The sequence below is a fragment of the Ictidomys tridecemlineatus genome, chromosome 9, assembly GCF_052094955.1.
Source record: "Ictidomys tridecemlineatus isolate mIctTri1 chromosome 9, mIctTri1.hap1, whole genome shotgun sequence".
Classification (NCBI taxonomy): Eukaryota; Metazoa; Chordata; class Mammalia; order Rodentia; family Sciuridae; genus Ictidomys; species Ictidomys tridecemlineatus.
The window spans coordinates 112,078,430-112,104,774 of record NC_135485.1 but is presented as its reverse complement, the minus strand read 5'-3'; the positions used below and the strand labels follow the sequence as shown (position 1 = coordinate 112,104,774).

The 26,345-nt window shown below is 38.9% G+C and overlaps 1 protein-coding gene across 1 annotated transcript in view; it reads right to left on the bottom strand.

Moving 5' to 3' along the window:
• The window catches only part of Gprin3 (GPRIN family member 3), a 62,742-nt gene extending 39,214 nt beyond the window's left edge, over nt 1-23,528 (bottom strand). Inside the window, exon 1 of the mRNA XM_021734705.3 lies at nt 23,387-23,528. The gene's annotated coding sequence lies outside the window, so the exon portion shown is untranslated. The remainder of the gene's footprint in view (nt 1-23,386) is intronic.
• Nucleotides 23,529-26,345: the final 2,817 nt, after the last annotated feature.

Genomic DNA, 26,345 nt, shown 5'->3' with positions numbered 1-26,345 from the left:
GCAAAGCTGGCTGAGTTTGCCAAGGGGAGGAGAGGGCATTTCAGGTGCACATGAACAACACATGAACAGATGCACAGACGGATTGCTGGGAGGAGTGGCCGGGAGTGGGGTGGGGCTGGAACAAAGAGTTGTTGGGTGTCACAAGGCAGCCATCTGTTAAGAGACAGGGCTAAAGTGAGGACAAAGCGAGACTAGAGGGCACCAGGTTAAGGGCAGTCACTGAGGGTGTGGTGGGGCAGGTGTAGATTAGAGGCGGAGGGACCTTTCACAAGGCAATTGCAGATGGTGCCTGAGAACCGGTATCAGGAATAGGGAGGGAGGAACTGATTTAGAAATTCTTATTAAAGAGGTCAAGTCAGCTGGGCCTCACGAATGTGAAGGAGGAAGAGGGGCCAAAGGCTGCAAGCTCTCAAGATGAGGCACAACACTACCAGGGTGTGGTAGGTGCTATGACATGTGCCCTCACAGGGTTCCCACCTGAAGACTGTGAGATCAGGGACCTGGCCCACGAGAGGAGGCTCCAGGGAAGTTATGCTGAGCAGGATGACACCTGAGCCCAGACCTGAAGATTGAAAAGCAAGCCAAGTGAGGGGCAGGGAGGGTGGAAGGAGGCCATGAAGACAAGAGAAACAGCGTGGACAGAGGCAGGAAGCTGGAAATGACCAGCAGCTGACACAGAGAGGTGAAGAATGTGCTTCCAAGTATCAGAGGACTTGGGTTCACCAGCTGTTTGCCACTGACTAGCTGGGTGGCCTCAGGCAAATTAACTCTGGTGCCTAAGGCTGAGAGCACTTGCCACACAGGGTCAGCACAACCTTCTCATACAGTTTTGGCAAGCTCTTGGAAGACAGAGTAGCACAGGCCACGTGGTAGCCCTGGTAGCAGCAGCACTAATAGCGCCGAGGATGGGAGAGTTACCTGGGCCTTCTTGCTAACACAAGCTCATCACTAGGTCTATTTTCTCACTCCACTCCCCTCTTTTCCTCACCCCATCCTCTCCATAGGCCCAGAATAATCCAAATATCAAGGTCTATATTTTGACATTTAAATCTAAAATTCAGAAACTTCAGGCTGCATTGCGAAATTCTCACATCCCTGTTTCATCTCACGCTATGCTTCTTTTTACTTTTCCTAAATCCATCCTATGCGTATCTCCTTGCTTCATAATTATTCCCAAGGGGCATTATTCAATTATCACCTGTATGAGAAGAGAACTTGGTGTTGGGAAGGAATTATTATGGACAAGTAGCTTGTTAGACTATCCATTCTTTTGCCTAAATGTATAACTCTGCTGCTCCCACTACTTAATTTATCCTCCAGGAAAAAAAAGTAATACTCTAGTTTTCATTTAGATGAATCATTTTCTAGCTTGACTTCATCAGTTACTCAGATTCTTAGCTCTTTGACTTTTTTCCCCATAACTGAACATATCCTTTTCTTCAACTTTTAGATATTATCCTGTTTGTAGAGGCCATTCAATTTTATGTATGGATGTATGTGTGTACATGTGTGTATATATAAGTATATAACATATATATTATGTACATATATACATAATATATACAAGTTTTAAAACTCTTAAGAATAAAAATTCAGAAAAGCAATGCTTGAGTAGCAGCAAAATGAAGCAAAAGTTAGGAAGAACACCAGTTAGGAAGATGTAACAATGTTTTATGGGAACTGTGGCTTTGTTGATGGTCTTATTGAAGGCACACAAATGAGACTATCAGGTAGGTGGTGTTCATTATAAGCCCTGTGCAATGATGACCGCCCAACACCCTGGGCTCATTGTTTTGATTCCTAGTCTTCTGTTGGCTTTGGATCCCCTCCCAGCAAGTGCACTTCTACCAGTGCTTTCCTATGTTCTGCCTCTAAGATTTCCCATCATCATATTCCAAGCTTACATAAGAAGTTGTATAATTTTTCTGTTTTTCTCCATGGTTTTTAGAATGGGACTCCAAAATCATTTCCTATGTGCATCTCCCTGCCACTTACACATTAACTTCCCTTTTTTTTTTTTTTTTCATTCCTTGAATTGAGTTTCAGAAGCTTCTGGACGTTCAGAGTAGAAAACTCTCTTCCCCCACCCCCACTCCCTCTCTCTCTATATATTCACCAAGTACCGATGGAGAATATATATGCTTATTCTTATTATAACAAAGATATCAAGACACTTAAAAACAACTGTTGATATTAAAATAATTTGGAAGTGGAGCTATAAAAATATTTACAAAGCAAATTATTTTTAAAAAATCTATTCCAGTCTACTAATCTTCAAATGTTCAATATTGAACTCAGTGGAAAACTGAACTGAATTCATTGAATATATAGTGAGATTTCCTATGTATAGGGCATTATAAGTTCTGTGGGAACTATACAGAGATGTATATGAAGATATATAAAATTTGTTGCCCTCAAAAATTGAACATTTCAGGGAAGATTTATACCTATATTTATATAAATGCACACATACTTAGATACACACACACATACACACACACACACACACACACTTTATTTCCGTAAGCCACAGAAAAATTTAGGTGGTGTGTTATAGAAATTAGCTCCCTATGGTTCAATTTATTTAAACTGATTAAATTGAACTGTGTGCTATTTCTTAGCACAGCATAAAGATTTGAGTTGGGTTTGCAAAGCTGAGCCTTTGAGCAGAGGGAGGAGCCTAAGCAAAGGTTACAGACAAAAAAGTACAGATTGTGGTCCATTGTTGTCTGGAATTTACAGCGCATGTGAAGAAAAAGAGCTGGGTGGGGGGTATGTGAGTTAGGAAATATGGTTCTAAGATCAAAAGTACACTCTGAATAGACAATGCCAGCTTAAATAATTAGATTTAGTTTTAGAAATTATTTTAAAACCCTGTACCTTGAAGTGAGTGAAAAATGAATGACCCCATGAAATAAAATGTGAAATGAAAGAGGAAAAAAAAAAGGTAGGGTCTGTACAAAAATGTTTCTTAAGTATTGGGAAAACCATAGTGAATCCTAAGCTTAAGAAGACTGATGGAATGATTCAATAATCTTGATTTTGACTGACTTTTGCAAATATAGAAGAAAATGTTCACTGGTTTCAGTGTAAGGCCAACACACATGTCAAAAAAAAAGTGTTTATCAATTATCTTGGGAGTGACCATGATTTCTGATGAATCACTTGAACATATGGAATAATGTATCATCAAGGACAAAGGTCCTTAAATAACACTGTATCTGGCTTCTTGCATTGGATAGTTTTGCAGATGTCCCTGGGCCTTTTCTGCTTTCTCACTGTGACTCCTTAATTGCATGCATTTTTAAGGCCACTGATTTCAGAAAGTTGAAATATGAGATATTGGAAGAAAGGTGGCTTCTAATTTTTTTTTTTTTTTTTTTGCAAAAGCAAACTAGCTCTTGCTGGAATCAAGCAGAGGCTCAGCCTGTTAGATCAAAATTAAAAAATAACCAATATGGATTCAAACAGATGGATGATTATTCTATGCTATCTTGGTCACTGATACATAATAAATTTTGGAAGTGTATACACCATCCAATATTCTATTTAATTTTTTCCTGTTCACAATTATGTTTTCATAAATGCACATTGCTGCCACCTTCAGGGCTGGAATTCAGCTGTCATCTGTGCCACATTAGGGCAGAGGAAGGCTGATGAGCATGTTGCTGTTGTCCTGTGTACCTTGATAGTATTCAACTTTAGCCTGGATGAAGGAAATTAGTTTTCCATGGACACTAGCATGAGAGCTACTGAAAAACAATATGCTCTTGTCAGAACAGGATACAGCTCTTCTAAAACTGGGGATGAACTGCTTTTTACCCTTTAAAGGTCAGGAGATGATATTATGCAGCAAATTTAGCCTATGATTTATCAAAAAAAAAAAAAGCAACACTACATATAACCCTCACCGAGGTCTGGGTTACATTTTTTAAATCCCTCAAGGATGCTGAAAATGAGAATGAATTTTCAATAACAATACTAATAATAACCCCTACTTTTAAGCCTACATAGGAGATGGCACTTAGCACCGTCCTTTGCTTTTTCTCCACGAAACCACAAAAAGGTATTATTTTTTCAATTTTAAGATGAGGACATGGAATTTTATTCCTCATCTCCATTGATCTCCAGGCATTATTTTTACTGCTGGTCACCTCTCCCTGATGTTTTCCTTTGCAGATTTCCTTCCCGTTTTCACATGATCCTTTGTGGACTTAGCTCAGACATTCCTTCTCTGATGGCTAAACACGGGTTTTATTAGGAACTTTCTTGTTTTGGAACTCTCCATTCCTGTCTATATATCTTTTAGGCTATCTGATGGTGTTGACTCAAAGGTTTCAATTCCAGGTCTCTTTCTTTTCCTCTCTTCCTGGTCTTCCTCCATCCTCTAAAGAATGGGCCAGATATCTAACCTGCCTCTTGTGCCTGTGACCCAAATGCAATGTTCAACACTGGAGTTGACATCATTCTGCCAAAGTAAACTTTCCCTCTTGAGATCTCTATTTCTGTGTTCTCCTAGTCAAATTTTGTGTCATTTTGACAGCTTTGACCCCTTTTACCCCTAGAGCCACAGAATCATCAATTTCTGTCTCATCTCTGCTAGAAATACTTGCAACTTTCTTTCCAATAGTTGACACTCAAATAACAATACCTGCTATCTTTATATAGCTTTTTAAAATACACAAAGCTTAAGAAATGATTAAATATTTTATTTTTCAAATTAAAGAAACCCCCAAATATACAAAGCTTCCAAAGATATCATTTCTTAAAATTTCCACATTAACCTTCTAGGAACCAGAAACCTAGGTGATCTGTCTGACTGTCTGGCTTCATCGGAGCTCTTCTGACCCCTGCCCTCTAAGTGCAATATCCCGACAGCTGCAATCACCAAGTCATGCTTGATGTGCACTTATCTCAGACACATTCTCTCTGCTTTGCTCCAACATAGCTTATGTAACAACTAATAGTCACTGTCTAATAATCACTGCCAAATGACATCTTCTGTGTGTGTGTGTGGGGGGGGGTGCTGGGGCTTTAACCCAGGGGTGCTGTACTACTGAACCACACCCCTAGCCATTTTTATTTTTATTTTGAGACACTGTCTTACTACATTGCCCAAGCTGATCTGGAACTTGCTATCCTCTTGCCTCACCCTCTAGAGTTGCTGGGATTACATCAAATGATATCTTCTCAAAACAGATTTGGTCACATTGTTCATTTCAAAATCCTTCAGAGATGACTTCTACTGAAAAAAAAAGTTCAAGTTGCTTAACCTGGTACTTTCCCATTTGTGTCCAATATAACTTTAGAACATTACTTCCTGTACTCCCCTTATACTCCAGCCAAAATGAGCTACTTCCAGAATTCTACTTGAAACTTTTGCCTGTACTCCTCGGCATGGGCATGGCCCTCTGGAATGTGTTTTCTGCCTTTGAACATGCTGTCTTGCCCTTTCTTTGTTTCTTTCTGTCATTTATTAATTCTAAACTAATTCATTAACTCTAAACTAAACTAATTCTAATCGACAGTTTTTCAGCCACTGGCTGTGTATGAGGGGGAAAGCAAGTAAATAAGGCAGAAGGAATTTGTTTCTCAAAGAATAGAGAATCTACAAATTTCTGAATCAATGCCAGTCTCCACAAAATAATCCTTTACTGATACCCCTGGCAGGAAGTGATGACTTCCTCCTCTCCACAGCCATAGGACAGCGAGGGAACCTCGATTATAGGATTTACCATAATCTGATTGAATTACAGTTATGGAGGCACATTTCTTATCTCTCATGCTCGGTTATGAGCTCCACTTTTTGCTGGGGACTCTAAGTAGCTCAGTGTTTCACCCTCAGAATGTGTCACGCAGCACTTCTTATATAATAAGACCTCAATGAGTAACATTGGAACAACTAACTTCTTTTGGAGTCTGTGATCCTGAGAGTGAGGAGATAAGTGGCATGCCCCACTTGCATAGGCAGTAGAGGACACACCATACACACACTATTCATATATACTTGCATCGGGTGGTTAACATGACATTATTTTAGGCAACAGAACTGTCAGTTGATATCCAAAGTCCTGTGGCACTTTCCTTCACCCATTTAAATAGGGCACAAGGCGAGCATCTTCTCCATAGGGCTTATTTCCTGACCTCAGAACCAGATGGATGCTATATTCTAGAATGTAATTCTAGAATGAATATTTTTTAAAGTATTAAAACATTTGGTTGTATTTACTTTCTTTTTGTCATATAGGTCTATGTGTTCTGACAAATGCATAGGGCATAACCAACACCACCATCAAGATACAGAACACAGATGGTCCTCAATGTATAATTTTTTGACTCTGCCATTGGTGTTAAAGCAATACATGTTCAGTACAAACCATACTTCAAATTTTGGATTTTGATCTTTTCCCAGGCTAACGATTTATGTGATATTACACTGTCTTGAGATGTTGGGCAGCAGCAGAGAACCACAGCTCAATGTCAGCCTTGCCATTACCAGTGTGGACAACCAGTGCTCTACAGTGTGCTGTGTTGCTAAGCTCTGGTGGTCAGTAGGGCAAAGTGCACTGAATGCATTTCAAATGAACCATATTTTCAGGTTATAATAGATGTAGCAGGAGATATCCCCATTGTAAATCCAGGAGCACCTGCAGCCTGGTTACCTCCTAAAGAAATTCTTCTTGACTAAGCCTTTGTCGTCAAACCCTCCGTCACTCTTAACTGTTGATCTGTTTGTCACCTTCAGGTTTGTTTTCTCCAGAATATCATACAAATATAAAGGCACACAGCTGCTTGACTTGGGCTTCTTTAGTTAGCATAGTATATTTGAAACTGTGTGCATTGATAGTTCAGTCTTCTTATTTGCAAAACAATGTTTCCTTGCATTCATGTGACTATTTCCTAGTTGAGGATATTATTTTTTTCCAATTTTTGGTGATTATGAAAAGAGCCGCTATAAATAGGATTTTTGTGTTAGTATAATTCTTTATTTCGCCTAGTTAAATAGGAATAGAATTTTCAGGTCATATGGTAAGTGAATTTTAACTTTATAAAAAAATGTCAAAATATTTCCATGGTGGCTGTACCATTTTGTATCCCCATTAGCAACACAAAAGAGTTCCAGTTGCTTCACATCCTTGCCAACCCTTGGAATTGTTGGAATTGTTAGGGATTTATTTTTGTCTTTGCCCTTCCAAGCATGTAGTGCAGGACAAAAATTTAAAGCTTCATAGTTTTATAACCATAATAACTTCCCTTCCATATTAAGCCGACACTCAGTACTTCTCCTTTCCCTTTAATTGTTTCTTTGTATTATGCCTCCCACTAGACTATTGATTCTTTTTCTGTCTCTATGATGTTCTGCCACCCCATCCCAAGTGTAGGAATTTGCAACAATAGGCGAATAACACATCCTACATAAGCAAATATTCCCATATGGTCAGATTACACCAACACATTTGTTAATACAATTAATGCATCTAAAGTTTAATCTAGTATTGCCTAATTTTTTATAATATTATATTTTTTAGTTGTAGTTGAACATAATACCTTTATTTTATTTGTTTATTTTTATGTGGTGCTGAGGATCGAACCCAGGGCTTGCACTTGCTAAGCAAGTGCTCTATTGCTGAACCACAACCCCAACCCTTGCCTAATTTTTAACCAATTTTAGACTATCAAAGGAATTTAAATAAAACTATACACTTTCCTCCCTTTCATTTGTTTTTCTGGGAACTTATCTAACAGTTTTATTTTGGGGATGGTGAAATATTTGATGATCTTCCTGTACTCATACAAAAGACAAGATTTTTTTTTTTTTTACTAGTAAAAAAGTAAGAGATCATAAGATCATATTTATTTATTTATTTTACAAATTTGGTTCATTTAAATGTGCTTTCTAGATGAGAGAGAGAAAGTTGGAATTGCAGGGTACTTGCCCTGTAAACATAAGTTATCAAGTGATTTGGGGTTTAAAAAAAGAAAAAGAGGTTGAGAGTCACTGCAAAGACAATTTTTAAAATAGAAAAATTCTCTGAAGATGCCCAGGTCAGTCCCCCCGCCCCATTTACTGTAGGAACACTGGCTCCAGCATCTGGTTGGATGCCTGCATCATTGGTGAGCGTGGCATTTTATACACCACCAGTGTGGACATCCTGACTAGCAAGGATTTCCAAAAAAACCAAAGAAATAAGAGAAACACTGGGATGAAGTGTCTTTCTAACCGAGCTTGTGCTTTTCTATAACATTGCATTATAAGGAACTTCTGTGGCACCTACAGAAATCTGAAAATGGAGTCAGGAATCTACTGTGGCAGAAATACCTTTGTCACCACATCACTTAGCCAGGTGCCAAGTGCTGTATGATACATACATGGAAAAGAGGCACTGGGTGATTTAGGTGACATCAGTCTTGGAACTTTGTAGCTACTCCTTCTGTAACTTCAGTTTTTGAACAGAAATAAACCAATGATGTATAGTTGTGTATAGAAGAAAATTGTCAGAGACTATAGAAGTCTATAGAAAAAAAAAACCTCTTAAATGCAATCCATGAACAGAATAGATTATGAATCCTTCAGTATTCAGTACTCATAGGTATCTAGTAGAACTCAAGTGCAAGGGACTTCTTGATATATTGTCACTGGCTAGCTTCTCTGGTGGTTTTGTAGGGCTCAGCTTAGGTTGACTGAAAACACATTCCCAGAATTCTCTTTCCTAAATGGGTCTTCATTACAGCTGGCTCCTAGGGAAATTTACTTGAGGTTTGGAAGGTAGCAGGAAAACAGCAGTGCTATACTCGGAAGGTCTGTGTGGCACAAGTTCTGCTCTCCGACCTCTGGCTTACCTGGTCTGTGACAGATAGCAGCCAGGCTGCTGGACCATTGCCTCCCACCAGGTCTCTCCTTTGGCTTCTGAGCCAGGTGCGTGAACAGCTTTGCAGTGCAGAGTGCCAGGTCCTACGGTGCTCTGGGTCACTGACTTTGGAGGAGGCATGACTCAAACACAGGTTCTGGTTTGTCGCTATGGGTTTCAGTTTGTCTCACAGGTTTGTTGGTCCTTGTTTGGCTCCCATTCAAATCCAGCTTTGATTTTCAACCAGCTCTACTAACTTATGATGACATCAGGCCCAACAGTACATGCAAAAGCAACCACAGAGCTCCCATAATTGTGAACGGTTTAGAACTTACAATAAATGCATTATTTCATCTCACTATTTATATTCCCTGATAATGGCTTCCATCAAATCCTTCCTATTCAGAGTATACTTGATTACAAATATTCTTTTGTATATGCCTTTTAAAAAGTTATGGTGATATGAAATGAAATGGTACTAATTTAATGAGCCTAAGTACATGATTTTATTTACCTTGTTTTTGAGATAGAGGCTTGAATATACTCTTTTGCCTAATTCCCTTCAAAATCAATAGGCTGGGAATTGGGAGTTTGGTCTATGACCTGAGAAAAATACAAAACTCATTTGAACTGTTGTGCAATAATTAAAGTTAAAAATCACCTGAGCTCACTAGCTCTTTCTTGAAATAGTCTTAATGTTATGATACTTGGGCAGTTGTGTTTACTTATAATAAAATTTAAACATTAAAAATTTGAAATCAATTTCAACTGATCAACTTTCATTTCAAGGTATTGCAGTGAGAGTAAATAAATATTGCTATTGAGAGATTCAAGTTCTTTGTTTACATTCTTCATTTTTTACTTAATTTTTCTAAGATTTTATGGTCCTTAAAGGCAGGGATGCCTGTTTTATTTTTAATCTTTACATCCACCCATATTAGCACACACATAAGTCCGTACTGAGTATCAATTGAACTAAGTAAAAAAACAAATTTAGGCTTCCTGTTTTTTACAGAAAAGAAAAGAGCAGCAAAGAATGAGCAAACAACCACAACCAACTGCATCCTCTCATGCTGTTCTCACTATTATATAGAAACTCCAGCAGGAAACCACAGCTATATCCTTTTCACCAATTCAAAGCTCATGAATTGCTGGCAAGCATAAAACAGATATATTGACATTACATAGGTACTTGTGACAGTTTATACTTACTATACTTTAAAAACAATTAGCAATGTTTTTCAAAGACAACAATCCCAAGAAAAAAAAATAAAAATAATAGTAATACTTTCAGCACTTGCTTTGGCATAAATTATATGAAAAAACAATAAGTACTACTGAAACTTGATTCTCCCTCTCAGTATAGCTGATTTTTAAAAAACCCCAAATACTGACAAGTGTTGAAATTCCTTATTTGACTCAGACTTGTAAAAAACTGCTAACTGATCAAAGACATATTACCCTCCATCCTCAAATCATGAAAATACTAATCTTTTCCCTTTTGCACTTAAAATGACCCAAGAATTAGATATTTCTATCCAGCTATGAAAAGTAGAAACCCCATTTGTCTTTTCTCATGTATAATCTCATTCAGAATGTGCAGCAACACATGTTTTAAATTTGTAATATGAGCCTCAATAATGCTTTTTATCAATGAAGAGACTTTCTACTGAAGATCTCTTAACCATCCGGGAAGGACAAAGGAAAGATTATGGCAGAAGTCCAGGGCTTTCAAGGACTTTTGCTTCAATGTGAATAACAGGCATGCATTCTCATTTAACAAAGGAAGAAGGCAAAGGCATAGAACTCTGTAGCTTTCCTGCACGCCCATGTTACTGAGCAGGTAAACCTTCCGGGCAACGTTTGTTTAATAAATTCATTTGTGAGTGAATGAAAACATACATGCTTGGCAGTGATGAGAGAGGGAGGTAAGAAGGGTCTAACTTCTAAAAAAAAAAAAAAAAAAGCTGAAGGTTTCTCAACTCAGAAAATGTGCCCAAGATTAAAGGGAGTTAAAAAAAAAAAAAAAGAAAAGAAAAAAAGAAAGAAAGAAGAGGGAAGTCAGGAAGAAAAAAAAAAGGGGGTGGGGGAGAAATGCAAGGTTATGGGGGGGAAAAAGGAAGAGGCCATTAGAGCTAAATTGATTGTAGGAATTTTTGGCTTCACTGTCTCATCTCATGTGAAGTGCCTTCGGCAATGACCTGACTCTGTACCACTTTCATAGACTGTGACATCTGTTTACCACTTCCATGAGTTTTGCCTTCTGTGCTCCTTATCAAAACTATTTTTTTTACTTAATATTTTTCATCAAACTGACATTAACTGAAGCCCCAGTTAAAAATACCCACCTAGTACTGAGAAATAATATCTATGAAATTATGGGGCTGATGTGACAGTTGTATATGTTTTCATAGCACATATTTTTAAAAGTGTGTTTTTACATTTACTCTCAGCATATTTCCATATTAAAATAAAGACATAAGCAATAAGTAAATCTGTGTACTACATCAGATTGTGTCACAAGTCATTGTTGAAAATCTCCTGGCCTTTGAAAAGCAATGCCCTTCACTTTGGTACATCTTGGAACAAAGAATTCGGATTTTGAAATGACACAGGGTAGAAAAGACATTCTAGAAAAATGACAAGGAGCCATTTAGTAAGACTAATGCCTAAGGATGACTTCTCTCCAATTTTTTTAACTAGAAAAAAAATCAATTTCTTATTAGAGAACTAAAAAGAAAAAAAAGAAGCAGAAATTATGACTTTCAAAAATAGTGAATTATTATCTTCAAAACGGTCACAGATAGGTATATTTATCCTCCTATCAAGTACTATTCATACATTAGAACTATGGTTTTAAGATAAAATTTGTCTTAGATGGGTCTCCTGTGCCTTTTATTCTGTCTTCAATTTTCAACTAGAACACTTAGCTCTAAGCTATCAGAGGGAATTGCTTAACTTTCATAAGTAAATGAATGTCATGATTAAAACATCAATCACGGAAACACTAGTTCTATAAATAGTTTCTGAGTACAAAGTCCATAGATAGAGTTAAACAAAAACACATGCCTGGTTTTATTGTGGATGTGTGTGTGCACGTGTACATACACGTGTGTGTGTGTGTGTGTGTGTGTATGTGTGTGCCCACTATGCATGTGACTGTACAAAATCTACTTACTTTTTCTTTTGAGAAACAAAGAAATGTTGTTTGCTGAACATGTGTGTTACCTGGATATTTTGATAAAATTTATGTTTGTCAATTTTATTGCCTAAACAATGATTTATAGAGTTTTAAGTTAAAATGCTTGCCCTTGAACATGTCCTGTTTGTTTAAAAAATGTCCTAGGACTGATTTAGAAGCTTTCACATTTGTTTTTAAAGCAACATGAAAAGAGATCCAAGACAGAAGAGAGCAGTCCATAAAATCCTGCCTATGCCTCTTGTTTTGGCCAGTATTGTTATTATTATTATTTTTTAATCACTGCCACTCCACAGAATACTACATGTGGCATAGAAAAACTTGTGGCCTTTGCAGTTGGATGACTTGAAATTCACTCACAGCTCTGTCAACTACTTTCAGTGAGATCTTGGGCAAGTTATTTAATGCTTCCTCATTTGTAAAATTGGAACAGTACAAACCTTATAGATTTCTTTAAATAAAACATGGTAGTTTAGTGGAATGCCATGAGCAGGGAGGCCTGAAGAACGAAGTTTTGAAAGAGTTCTACAGATCTGTAGTTCATCTGTCCCCCACTGTTCTGTAAAGCAGGTGGATAAAGCCAAAGGAGCTGTCTTATGTCCTATAAACAAAGCAGCAAAGCGATGCCCATTAGCCTCCTGCTCCCTCTTTATCCCTTTTACGCCTCCTTCACCATGTGTTTGATAGTTTTTTTCTCTACAATTGGGGGATCCTATCCCTTCTTATTTTTTCTGAGCCACTAACCTTCTGGGCTACAAGGCTAAGAGGTTCTCCTCCCAGTTGGGGTAAATACAGAGATGGAATCACTCGCCAGGCATTCCGGAGGCATGAATTACTACATGAACTTCCAGGTCATGGCCCTGGAGAGGAGGACCGCAAAAGAGTTATGAGCAACTCTTTAGGGAAAAAAGATAGCAAGAGAGCCTGGGGCACTTCAAAAAGCAGCCATGGAAACTGTTGGGTATTTTCAGCGTCCTGGTCTGGTCCACCCGCCAATAATGAGGATTCAAGATCATCCCCCAAGGGTGGAGGTGATCCCTGAGAGTCTAAGCAAACATCTCAACCCGCAGCCCTTAAACAGTGTTGAAACTCGCTCATGTATCACAAATAATTTATGACAATGATAAAGAATCAGTGACAGCCAAACATTTCTTAAGGGAATAATTGAGAGTTTTCTCAAATGTCTGTTATCCTAACTTCCTAACATTCATTATTTCTGTGATAATGTCACTCTCACTCATCTCACTCAGAGATGTTTTCTTGAACTGAGAAAAACTGGGGGATGAAGTTACACTGAGGTTCTAGCAAATTCATGAGGAAGGAATTTCATGGAAGTGGACGAGCTGCCGGTAGAAATGCCTGAGATTTCTTCATCATATACCTGCCTTGTCTGTGTCACTTCATCTGCTCTGTTTCTTACTTGTTTTTAGCAGAATGAAGTAAAAAAAAAAAAAAAAAACCCACGTGTGTTGGAGAATTTATTTTTTTTTTATAGCATTAAGAATAGGATGAGAAGGACTTCTAGTTTCCAGGGTGGCCTAGCTGGAAGAAAGAAACCCAGGTGTGGTGAGCAGGTGGTGAAGCTCAGGAGGAGGGGAAATGAAGCTGAATGACTGGGGCCTACAGGAAGGAAGCGAGCTCATGGGAGTGGGCAGTAGTGTCAGAGGAGGGACCCTTGTTTGTCTGCAGGGGAATTCCCTCAGATCCTCACCAGGAAAACAGCCCATTCTAACTTTGATGAGTCATATTTATTAATAAGCTTATTCCGATAGCCTGGGAATCACTTCAGCGTTCAGGCTATGTTTTATTCAACTTTGAATCCCTAGCTCATGGCACAAGGTTTATTGAACATGTCCAGTGCTCAATACAGATTTACTAAATGATCCAAGGAATACGCCTTCCTTAAATCAGGGCCTCCTGCCAGCCACACTTCAAATTATATACATCATCTCCTAAATAAATTCCTCTTTCTAGTTGGAGAAATGCTTCTCTAATTTTTAAAGCAGAAGGAACCCTCAAGCCAATCCAATTCAAGTCATTAAATCTGACCATCCCTGAGACTTAGACTCTCCACTCAAAAGCCACAAACCCCAGAGGGATGATCTTTTAACAAATCCCTTATTATAGTTTTGTAACAGCAAAATAACCACCAGGGGAACTGAAGAATAGTTTCCTCATCAAAGTAGAGAAGTTTCAGTGGAAGTAAATTTGTGTTATTTAAAAATCATAAGTAAAACTAAGTAAAAAAAAAAAAAAGAAAGGAAATGACTTTATCCCTAAAGACCTTTAGCACCACGGTCCTTTATACATTATCAACACATTTTATATATTATCAACATTCATCATTTAACAAGGAAATGCCACTCTCCAAAGAAAGCAGGGAGTTAAGGTAGCACTGTGTCCTCTGTTAGCTTCAATTGATACTATTCTCAGCGCTGTCTTCTCCAAGCCAAGCTGTTGAAGCACCCCGCCACTTAAGGATTAATAATTAGATGAGAGGATGTTTTTAGAAGTAAAGTAGGAGGCACGATGAGGGGGTGGCACGCGGTGAAGCGTGCGCGGGGAAGGAAAGTGGCAGCAGAAGTTGAGAAAGAAGGAGAGATTTCAGAGAGCTCTCTCTACCGAAGACATGGGCCTGGGTTTTGCATCTCAGAAGGGCATTTGTCTTCATTTGCAGCACAAATAAATCAACGCTGACACTGAAGTAGTCACTTCATTTTTAGTCATATTAAAAAAGCAGTTTTCACAGTCCAGAGGCCAGACCCCATAGTGATCTAACTCCAAGAAGGCTGCATGATCAGCCGGCTGCCATCACTGGATGAGCTTTTCACAGCTGTCCACACATAGCCACAAACTGAGATAGGAGTCGACAGTACTCCTGAAGATTTAGCTCAACTGCTACTCTTGCTGAATACAATGCACTATTAATTGAAAGACTGGACTTTCAGGAGGCTATGCAAGTTGGGTATGTATGGAAAGAGCTCTATATAAATATATGGTGCACTTAAAACTAGGTAAAGCAATTCAATGTAAAATCTTACTCATGGGTCCTTAAGGTAAAGAAAAAAAAATAAATCATTGTTAAAACAGTTAATATTTTTACATTTGCCACATATCGGGCAGTAAAAAGTAAGCAAACAAACAAAAACTTCACTATTCCGCTGCTAACAGACCGGTTCAACTCGATTTGTAGTGACAGAACTTTCTACATATTTGACTGATGGAAACTTTTTAGGCAAAGTTATTATTTATGGGACTTAACTGTATTCAGTATAATTCTCTCTGCTTTGTAGGGAACACATCAATTTCATGAGTACAGTCATAGAATTTTAGAACTTGATGGTACTTACAGAACACCTCGTCCAGAATTCATAAGCTCAATACCTATGGGTTCTAGCTATGTAACAGTATTTTTGAAGACACAGAGTACAAGGGACCCACGCAAAGCCTCAAGGTCAAAGAGACCACAGGGAGAAATAGGGTCAGCAGTGAAGCTACTGTTGGTAGCACTTACTGTGGTTCCATTCCATCCCAGAGAATGTGGGCCAGGGTTTTATTGTACAACAGATTTTCTGATTTTTAAATATTGGCTTAATTGCACATAAATTCCTGCAGGCCAAGATTTTCTTGTTGGGCCCACAGATTGCCAGTTTTCGGTTTCTGAGCTGGTATATACATCCCCAAACCTGAAATCCTGGCAGATTAAACCAAGGGTACCAAGTCTCTCAAATGCTTGTGGCAAAGATCTGTTCTGTTCTAAGAATTCCCATGTGTAGACAGGAAATGGTTCCCCATGTGAAAGGGGATTGTAAAGTCACCCCCGCCCCCCGTGCCCCCCCCGCGCCCCCCCCTTTAATCACAGCTCAGCCCCTGACCCTGACATTGACAGATTTCTGCTCTCTGACTGCTTTCAGAACATGTTCGACATGAAAACAAGAACAATTCTTCACACCCATTTGTAATAAGCAATTTTTACTCATCCAAGGATGCAGGCGAAAATGTGTTCTCATTTACTAGCTTTACCTCTGATTAAAGTTCTTATTAGCAATCAAAATTCTAGTTGCTCCATTTTGGCCTGCATTTTTCAAGCAGAAATAGTTTATAGAATAATCCAAGGAAAGCCATGCTTAAAGAACAATACAACTAAGTGTAAATAAAAATTCATGCTATGTATGAAACAGTTTTATATATGGGTCCTAAGAATCATGGAGGGTTTGCTGAAATAATGGAGTTTTAAGACATGTTTGAGTAGATTGAGAAATTAATTTAGAAGGAAGAAATGAGAACTATAAAATGACATAATGGCAAACTTAAAAGTGGAACCTACATTGAAACAAATATATTTTGAATTTTAAAATAGTTAAGTCTCTCATGGGAAAGCACATTATAACATGGAATAAAAATGAAAAAAAAATAAAAAATAAACCTATATTATATTTCATATCCCTGTCCTACAGAGCCATAATTCAGACTAAAAATCCAGAGGCAATGCAAAATTCTGAATCTTAATAATATTTGACATCTTATACTTACTAAGACAGACATACAGGCACAGGCTATTACATTTTAGAAAAAATTTCAACAACTGAAACACAAAGATGCTCTGAGGACTCAGGAAATGTAGTTAACACAAACACTTTACTCCCTCAAGGGTTTCATTTAACTAAAGTTGTATATTATAAAGACAGAGAAGAGTCTTCCATTGACAAAATATGGTTATTTTAATTTTGGCCTATTTAGAAATCAATATCCCTGAAAAACAATCAAGAATCTAACAGCATAAAGTATGTGATTATTCCCCATAAACTATATCTCCCACTTTGATGCGCTATTTGTAACTCATGGTTAAAAAAAGATTTTTCCGCAACTCTTTTTTTCTCTACAAAATTACTAGATGCAAATGTGATTTTTTAAGGAGCCTTGGAGATCTCTGTCCAGCTGTCCGTTACTGAATTAGTAACATAGCTGAGGTCCCTGGAGATGCCTGTGACTTGGTAGGTTTTTATTCTCCAGGTTTTAGGTCCCCCCAATCCTCAGGGATTTTAGTTGTGCAAGAGTTATAGATTGTAAATCTTAATTAATCCAATCTTCTTGTCAGATGCTCAGGTATCCATTCTGTTTAGGATCCAAGACTTAGAAATTTTAAGTAGAATCAGTGTATATGTGTAAGAACCTGTCTTGCTTCAAATCACCCAGCTGATTCCTGCAATGTTTCTGCCACATCAGATCCTTGAGACAGAGATGGAGATGACTGCACTGTCATTTGGAAGAATATACCACACTGACTCTCAATTATAGAGGAAGGATGCATAAGTTACTTGATTCTCCTTCCATCCCCACGGAGGTTCTCTGAGGTCTTGTTCCTGTTCTCAGTATCTGAGAAACAGTAAAGAATTAGCAAAAGGAATTCTGGATTTTAGCACCTGCTGCAACAGTGACCTAAAATAAGTTATTAAGTTCCCAGGAATTCATCTGTAACCATTTTATTTCCCTGTAAATAAAGGCATGGACTTCAAGGTAGTGTACAAATCTGGCTGTCCAAATCCTTTTGGGACCTCTAAAAATACAGATTTCTAAACTTCCTTCCAGATTTGGATTTGGATTTGTATTCAAGAGGTCAACTGCATTTAACCTATGGCCAAGGATCAGTTATTAGTGCCTGCTAGTAATAATTTGGAACCCCGATTTTGCTGCTAACTTTAAAATAAAGGCAACAATCAAATTACAGGCATGAAAAATTAGAAAGCTGTTACTGCACTGCCAACTCCAATATGCCCAGTTAAAAAGCTGTGAATAATTTTCTCTCTGGCAGTCAAGACAGTAAGTAATTTAAATTGTAAGAAACACGCGCGCGCACACACACACACAGACACACATACATACACACGTCTTTTCAATTCAAATGCAACCTTTACATGATTTTATTATTTCAAACTAGACTCTTATGCCAAAAAGTTAGATTATCACTAATTGAAACACTCTGATGTGGAAAAGGAAGATGAAAGAAAGAGGCGTCCAAGATATGTGTGTGTGGATGCAAATTTCTGTATTTGACTGCTGTCCAAATCAACTAATTCAAGTCAATGAGTCTAACTGGCACTGTTCTTCTGGTTAAAGGTATAGTTTCATTCAAGGGTACCAACATCACAATATTGAGAAAGCCAATAAAGTTTTCAGAAGCACAAAGACTTTCTTCTGATTTTGTCTTCTCAAAATAATTATTAGGCTACCTATGACAAAACACAAGGATGCTCTTTTCTTAAAATATATATAAGCACATTTAAATATGCAAGAAGATGGACAAGTCATAGAAAAATTGAAAGAAAGAAAACATGGTAGATGCTCCTTTTCCCTTTGGGATGCATAGCCCAGTGACCTGCACATACTCATAGGGCGGTCAGTGCCTTGCATAGGACTTTGCCTCTATCAAGTTTTCCTGGGAGGAAGTTTGTTAAAGAGAATAGGACGGTCACCTGAGCCCCCTTTCACCCTCTGTGACAGTGACCGTAGTTGTGTTCTGAGAAATGAAATTATCTTGCTGCAATGTGGTGTATGTCGTAACTTCAACAGTTCAGCTATCATATTCAACTAAATTAAGGTTCAACCAGTAAATGATTGCAAAAGAATGAAAAAGATGGCAGAGAATAACATATTGATGATGTTATAACCATTCCATCCAGATTTTCTTGAAGCAGCAGGATTAGGAAGAGAAATCTTAGATATAAAATAATTAACAACTCCTTAAAAACGAGATTACATATACAGAAATAGAGACTAAAACAATAGTAGGAGCAGGGAGGAAAAGAGGAGAAGCAAGTCAAAAGACATGAAGCAATAGATATGTAGGAGGAACATCTAAAGGTCTAATGTACAACACGAGGAGGACTATAGCTAAAAATAGTGTATCACAGGGTTGAGGCTGTAGCTCATTTGTTGAGTGTTTGCTTCACGGGTGTGAGGCACTGGGTTCATTCCTCATCACCACATAAAAATAAATACATGAAAAGATATTGAATCAATTTACAACTAAAAAATATTTTAAAAATAGTGTATAGCATCATGATTTCTGTTAACAAATGAGTAGATTATAACTACTCTTGCCGTTGATGGTAGACTGGGGGTAAGGGTATGAAGAATGGGATGAGAAATGGGTAATTATGGGAGATGATGGATAGGTTGATTTGTCTAACCATAGTTACTATAGTAACTAGGTAATATCAACATCATATTGTATACCTTAAATAGGCATAACTTATTAAATTTATTAAAAATAATAGCAACCATTGAGTAACATTTCAGTCTAAACAGAAATTTCACTACCATTATCTACTCCAACTTGATAATCACTTTTTCTCCAAATGATTCTTGAAGCTACCTCCCACCACCCACTTCATTTTTTGCTGTCTCTTTTTATGTCACCACCCCTTCCTCAGTGCCCAACCAGATCCAGACATCATTCATAAACTAGCTCAAGTTCCCCCTCATTCCTGAAGTTTTGCAGACCAATTCAGTCCCTGAGGAGCTTGCTCTCAGACTTTACTGGAATGCATTTCATAAGACACACTCTTGCCTTTTTCAGTGAAGCAACTTTGCTTTTCAGAATATTGCATAAATACTTGTGGATCTGAAGTCCTGGTAAATTGTTGGCATCTTGCAAAGTAGCAGCATCTCTTCTTTGTGTCATTTAAAGCAGTAGCCTTTGGACTTTCTGGAACATGATGGTTATAATAGGATATATATTTTACATCACGGTCCATTACGTACCACATATAAGTACTTAATTTTAAAATTCCCATGAATAGTACTTATTCTTTTACGCTGTCTTACCTTATTATATTGGGGGAGGGTCCTAGGGTATGAACCCAGGGGTGCTTACCATGAACTACATCTCCAGTCCTTTTTTTAATATTACTTTTTGAGACAGGATCTTGCTAAGTTGCTGAGGCTGGCCTTGACATTGTGATTCTCCAGCCGCAGCTTTCTAAGTTGTTGAGATTACAGGCGTGCACCATCACACCTGGCTCTTTCTTGTATTTAAAAAAAAAAAAAATGCTGATCATAGTCACTGACTTCACAATGGTTTGAGACCTGCAGTTTTAAAAATGCAATACCAGAAGGGCATTTATTGATTACCATGGAATTGTTATAGCCATTTCTCTCACTTAAAAATTATTTAAAAATTATATGTGGCCATTGGGCTCTTTAAGTAATACTCCCAATTTAGTTGTTTGTTCATTCAATGTTTCATGCCTTGGTGCATTTGCTTTTTCCAGTTTTCTAGAACAAGTAAATGCTTGGTATATACAATTTCCCATCTTTCCCCCTATACACTCTTATTATAAAATACGATTCTCTGCATTTCTAAATTTCATTTCTATGAAACTCAAATTTCCTTTCCCTCATAATCTCTTTGACTTTCACAATGTGCAAAGTGGGTCAGAAATTTCATGGATGAAGTCAATGAGACTCAATTATGACTTACTCAGGAACATTTTTCTTCTTTAACAGGTGATTATAAATCAAGGTAAATATGGTTTGTAGATATTTGAAGGATATGAATTTGGATCATTGAAACCATAAAAAGCCTGAATATGTATGCATTTACTTCACCTCTTCAGAGCCAATGGTTTACTGACCAGATGAGGTGCTGCCCGCTGGACTCATAGGTAGATCCTGTCTTCCTCTCCATCCTCAACTTTCTACCTTTATGTACTCGTGTTTATTTGTTTGGTTTTCTGTTCTTCGTGATTCTGGAGATTGAACCTAGGGTCTCACATATGCTAGGGAAGCACTTTACCACTGAACTACTTCCCCAGAACTTTTTATTTTAAATTTTGAAACAGGGTCTTGCTAAATTGACCAGACTGGCCTTGAACTTGGAATCCTCCTGCTTCAGCCTCCTGAGTGGCTGGAATTACCAGCATACATCACCACACCCAGCTCACATTTTTTTTTTAACAACTTAGAGCTCCTTGTTTTTCTGGGACTCTGAATATTTTGCCCTCTCTTGTTCACCTGGTGAGTTCCTCTCATCCTTCAGAGCCACTGTAGACTTGTCTTGTTCTCTCTACCTTCACAATCTGGTTTCTTTAGCACCTTGCAATAGCATGTAACTAGCTCTTACTATCAGTCTCCCCCTCAAGTTTTGTAGGATGAAGCTACGTCTTGTTCATCCTTTTATTCTGCATTCAAGGACCATGTCAATTCAAGAAAAATATATGTGGAATGCATGAATGAAAACGGTCTGGCTGAGGGAATGAATGAGGGCACCGAGGCCACATGCAGCTGCCACAGAGAGAGCTCCAGAGCAAGTTTGGAACTACAATTGTGTGTCCTCACTGTTTGAGGCCAGTATTTTATGATTTTGTAATTCCATCACCAATATATCAGTGTTTCCCTGTAGGCTGCCGAGTTTGTGACTAGCAATTCAAACAGTGAGAGATAGATGGATCTAAATATATTCTTTCAAGTTTATTTGGGGCATAATCAAGAAAATGTTGCAGGAACAAATAATTAAGTGTATTGGGCAAGTCTTTAGAGGCAATTAAAACACTCAGATTTCCAAACAGCTTGCTGGAATCTCCCCTCCCCTCCAATTGAGACTGATTTGGTCACAAATTGCTTCAGTTCTACACTCTGTATGTGAAGCTGATGCACTAGTGATTTGATTCTTATCATTTTCATAAGTGTAGTTACTGATGAGGTGAAGCCTCACCACAATCCAACACAACGTCCACGTTTCTCTATGAGTTCAACTGCTTTGTGTCCAAAATAAATTTCTACCATATCACATTCTAGACCATGACAGCAATCACTACTTTTTTCTCTGTGAATCAACAGTACATCCCACCCTCCAAAACACCTACAAACTTGGGGGGGAAAAAGACTCTTTCCAAAGAACATTCTCTTATGCAAACTCTGGCCATTTGGGGATAGCAATAGAGAAGATTTTATTCTTTGTACTGTGACTCATGTATCTTTATTCCCACAACTGTTACTTAAGGCAGGTCAATGGTGAACCCAATGGAAAAGAAAGAATAGTTTCTAACTGGAAAATAAGCACATTTGGGAGAAGTACATTCAAAGCATTATCAAAGTAAAATATGCAGCAGCACCAACAGGAGCAAACAAAAGCCCACGCAAGAGATGTGTAAATATTTCATGAAGCTGAGCCTTAATCAACTCTCTCTCCAAATCTTTCTGGTGTTGTAAACACTTCAGTTTCTTCCAGTCCCACCATGACCCAGATTCCTTGCAAAAATAAAATGAAAACACAGTCCAATGGATCATTAATAAATGTGTTGTGAAAAATATTTAAATCGAGCATATCCAGGCACAGTTTTAACTGGAGGAAGAAGACACCTTAATGAAAGGTGGCTGCTACTTGAGTGACTACTCAGAGCTTGGTTTCTCCCCTCCCCCTTCAAGTCTTCTCTTTCCCCCCACCTCCTCTGCTGCTTTGTGGACATTCACATCATCTTAACCTTGAACTGTCTACATTCAAAGGCAGTGATTTCTCTGAATACCCCTCCAGAAGGCCCTAGAAACCTGACCTGCATTTGCTGTCTCTCTCCACCCCAGATTCACTTCCCAATGTCAACTATGTACCCCTCCATTTCCCCTCTTTCACTGACCATTGTTGCATCTGAAATTTTGCCTACATCTTTTCCATTTGCCTGGATATCATGAAGATCTGCTGTATCGGTTGACTATCTTCTTCAGACCTTTTTCTAAAATCCACATCTACAGAGCTGTTTATCTGCTCTAGTCTCTATCTTGACTTAATGTGGTTCCAAAGTTCACCTCCAGACACTGAACAGGTCTCTACAATGATTTCCCTTTATCAACCTCTGCCAGCCCTTCCTATTCTCTCCCCGCCCATCTCAAGAAAAACTATATATGTGTAAATATATATATACACACAAACACACATGAAAATACTTATATATGTCCAGTGTTTTGACCTTAATGGGAATAAACGTAAGAAAAATAAGAAAAATGCCGCACACACATACACACACGCCCCTCTTTCGATATTCTCAGTGTGCAGACCCGACTGATTGTAAATCCCCCAGCTCACGAACATCAGGAGTTTGCTCCTATTTACCTTCAAAGGCAGAGAGCTTAAGGGAGCAATGACCTTGCAGAGAAATTCATTACCTGCGAGGATGGGATGGGGACAAGAGCAACAGGCAAAGGAACCCCCAGCAAAATGTGGGACCAAATCCCTCCCCCATCAATATACAACACACCGCAACGCTCCGGCCCCCAGGGTTGGCCACTGGGCAGAGTGGCGGAGGAGGGGGGGCGTCTCCTCCTTACGCCGCAGGTCGCCTACCTGCTTTCGCCTGGCTCTCCCCGGCGCCGCGGGGCCACTGTCTGCGCTGTAGCAAGGGCTTCCCGTCGCATATCCTAAGCACAGGCTCTGGGCGCCACACCGATGTCTCTGGTTGGCGAGCTGTGGTCCTTTTCAACCCAGTCCCGGAGCCAGCTCTGTGCGATCAGGAACTGAAATTACTATGCAAAGAGCTGAGGCGGCGCGCTGGAGCGGGGCGGGATCGCCCGGCAGCCCCCGCCACTGGGTTGCAGCCGCCGGTCGCCGCCACTACCAGGCGCAGAGCAAATTTGGTGATGGGAGTTCACGAACTCGACTGTTCATCCATCAGGCCCCAGGTGCTCCCATCTGTCCGGAGCTGCCGGGCTTGAGGACCCGAGCCAGGGGCTGCAGCCTTGCAGGCAGTGGCGGTGACGGCGGCGGCGGCGGCAGCAGCAGCAGCAGCAGCAGCAGCAGCAGCAGCAGCAGACGCCGGAGCTCCGCCCTCACGAACCCCCTCCTCTGCCTAACCGGTCTCAGGGGAAAGAGTTCCAGCCGCGCCTGCTGCGCGCCTGGCGGGGTAGCTGGGCGGCGGAAGGCAGGTTGTGGTTCTGCTGCAAGGAGACCAGCGACAGGAGATCAGATCGAAAGTTAAGAAGAGGATTGGGCAAGCGAGCTGGTGACCCAGAGCGGCAGAGTAGGAATTCTGGCCCTTGCCTTTTCTTGCAGGTCATTAGACTCCAAGGCTGAGTCTCGTCTCGACTCTAGTAGACGTGTTTTTAATAAAGCCACGTGCGGCGAAGATCTGAGAGCAAGGAGGCCGCCCGACGTTTAATATTTGTTGTACCGCGTACAGTATCCTACGTATTTGGAATTGGCATTGCTAACGGTCCTCCACTGAATAGAATACCCCTCTTCCCAAGAGGCGTGGATTGCTTTGGAAACTGGCCCTAGTGAGCAGCTCCAGCAGTTATGAATGGGTGTGTAATATGGTTAGCGCTGTAGATGGTGCAAAATGAGACAATAAGGAAAACTATTATTAACTGAGTCTTTGTTGGCAGGCCTTGTGCACAGCGCCTTATATGCAGCACTCAAATTCCCACAATGAGCCATCAGATGTGTATTATTCCTCACTTGTGTATGAAGAAAATGAAACTTAGATGATTTAGACACTTCCCCTGGTTTATGGTTGTAAGGGACACAGCTGGTATTCAAATCACTCCAAAATACCCTCTTTGACCAATTTCCAGGGCTCACCTAGAGATCTTGTTGAAAATGCTGTTGTGATTCCATAGGTCTGGAGTGGGATCTGCATTTCTAACAAACTCTCAGCTAATACCCTTGAGGCTGGCCAAAACAACAAACTTTCTAAGCCACTAAGTCAGGGATTTTTAAGTAAGTGTCTTCTCCAGTTGATTGAGAACTACATCCTAAAGGTGGATTAAAAAGGATACTAAGGCTATATCTTGGTTATTTAGCAAAGAATGCTGCAAATTAATTCATTATACTTGTTTTGGCTGATGAGAAGTTTGTGACAAGGGTGCGGGATGGTAACTTCTAAAACATCTTTATTTCAGGAGTGGTTATGGAGCAATATTTACAGTATTTGAATATGAAGGATATATGCCTTTTTTCCAGTCTGTGGCCTCATTAAGAAAAATTTACAAATGACTTAAAATCGGCATACTATAGTAATGCAGCCACATCAATGTTTATAGAAGCTTAATTCACAATAGCTAAACTGTGGAAGCAACCTAGATGCCTTTCAATAGATGAATGAATAAAGAAACTGTGGTATATATATTCAATGGATTATTACGCAGAATTAAAAGAGAATAAAATATGTCATTTGCAGCTAAATGGATGGAGTTGGAGAATATCATGCTAAGCAAAGTAAGCCAATTCCAAAAATCAAAGGCCAAATGTTCTCTCTGATAAGTGGATGCTAATCCATAATGGGGCAGGCATGAGAAAAATGGAGGAACTTTGGGCAAAGTGGGGGGAGGGGAAGGAGTATGGGGCATGAAAGATGGTGGGATGAGATGGACATCATTACCCTAAGTACATGTATGACTACACATATGGTGCAATGCTACATCATGTACATAGAAATGAAAAGTTGTGAGACAATTGTGTACAATGAATCAAAATGCATTCTGCTGTCATATATACCTAATTAAAATAAACTAATTAATTAAAAAAATTTAAGCCAAAATTTTGCATACAACATTTGTATAACATGAAACACTTTACAAAATGCTCATATGAAGAATTTTCTCTGTGTTCATAGGAACACTGTACAGGTAGATAAAATTTAATTTTATAGGAAAAGAAACTGAAGTAATAATTTTTCCTGAGGTTACTCAATTATTATGCATGCATTAGATGCTAGATATAACAGATTCTAGTTTGTGGCTGTTTTTACTATATCACTATATTAGTTTTCTACTACTGCTATATCAAATAACCACAAAGTTATCAAATTACAAATTTATAATCTTCCAGCTCTGGAGGGCATAAATCTGAAAATAGATCTTTTAGGGCTAACATCAAAATTAAAGAGGCAATTAGGGCTGTACATCTTTTCTGGAGACTCTGAGGAGACAAGTTATTCCTTCTTGGTATTTTCCAGTCTCTAGAGGCTGCATGAGTTCCTTGACTTGTGACCACATCACTCTGACTTCTACTTCTATTGTCTCATCTCTTCTGATTCTGCATCCCTCATAGAAGGACCCTTTTGATGACATTAGGTCCACCTGGATAATCTAGAATCATCCTTCTGTTTTAATGTTCTTCACTGAATCACATCTGCAAAGTACTTTCTGCCAGGTAATGTAACATATTCACAGGTCTCAGGAAGTAGGATGTAGATGTCATTATAGGATTATTATTACTCTGTATATCAGAATCACACTTGGTACTTACCCTATAGATTCTTTTTTACTTGATTAATTCTTCTCTCTGCTTGATTTTTCAGACTGCT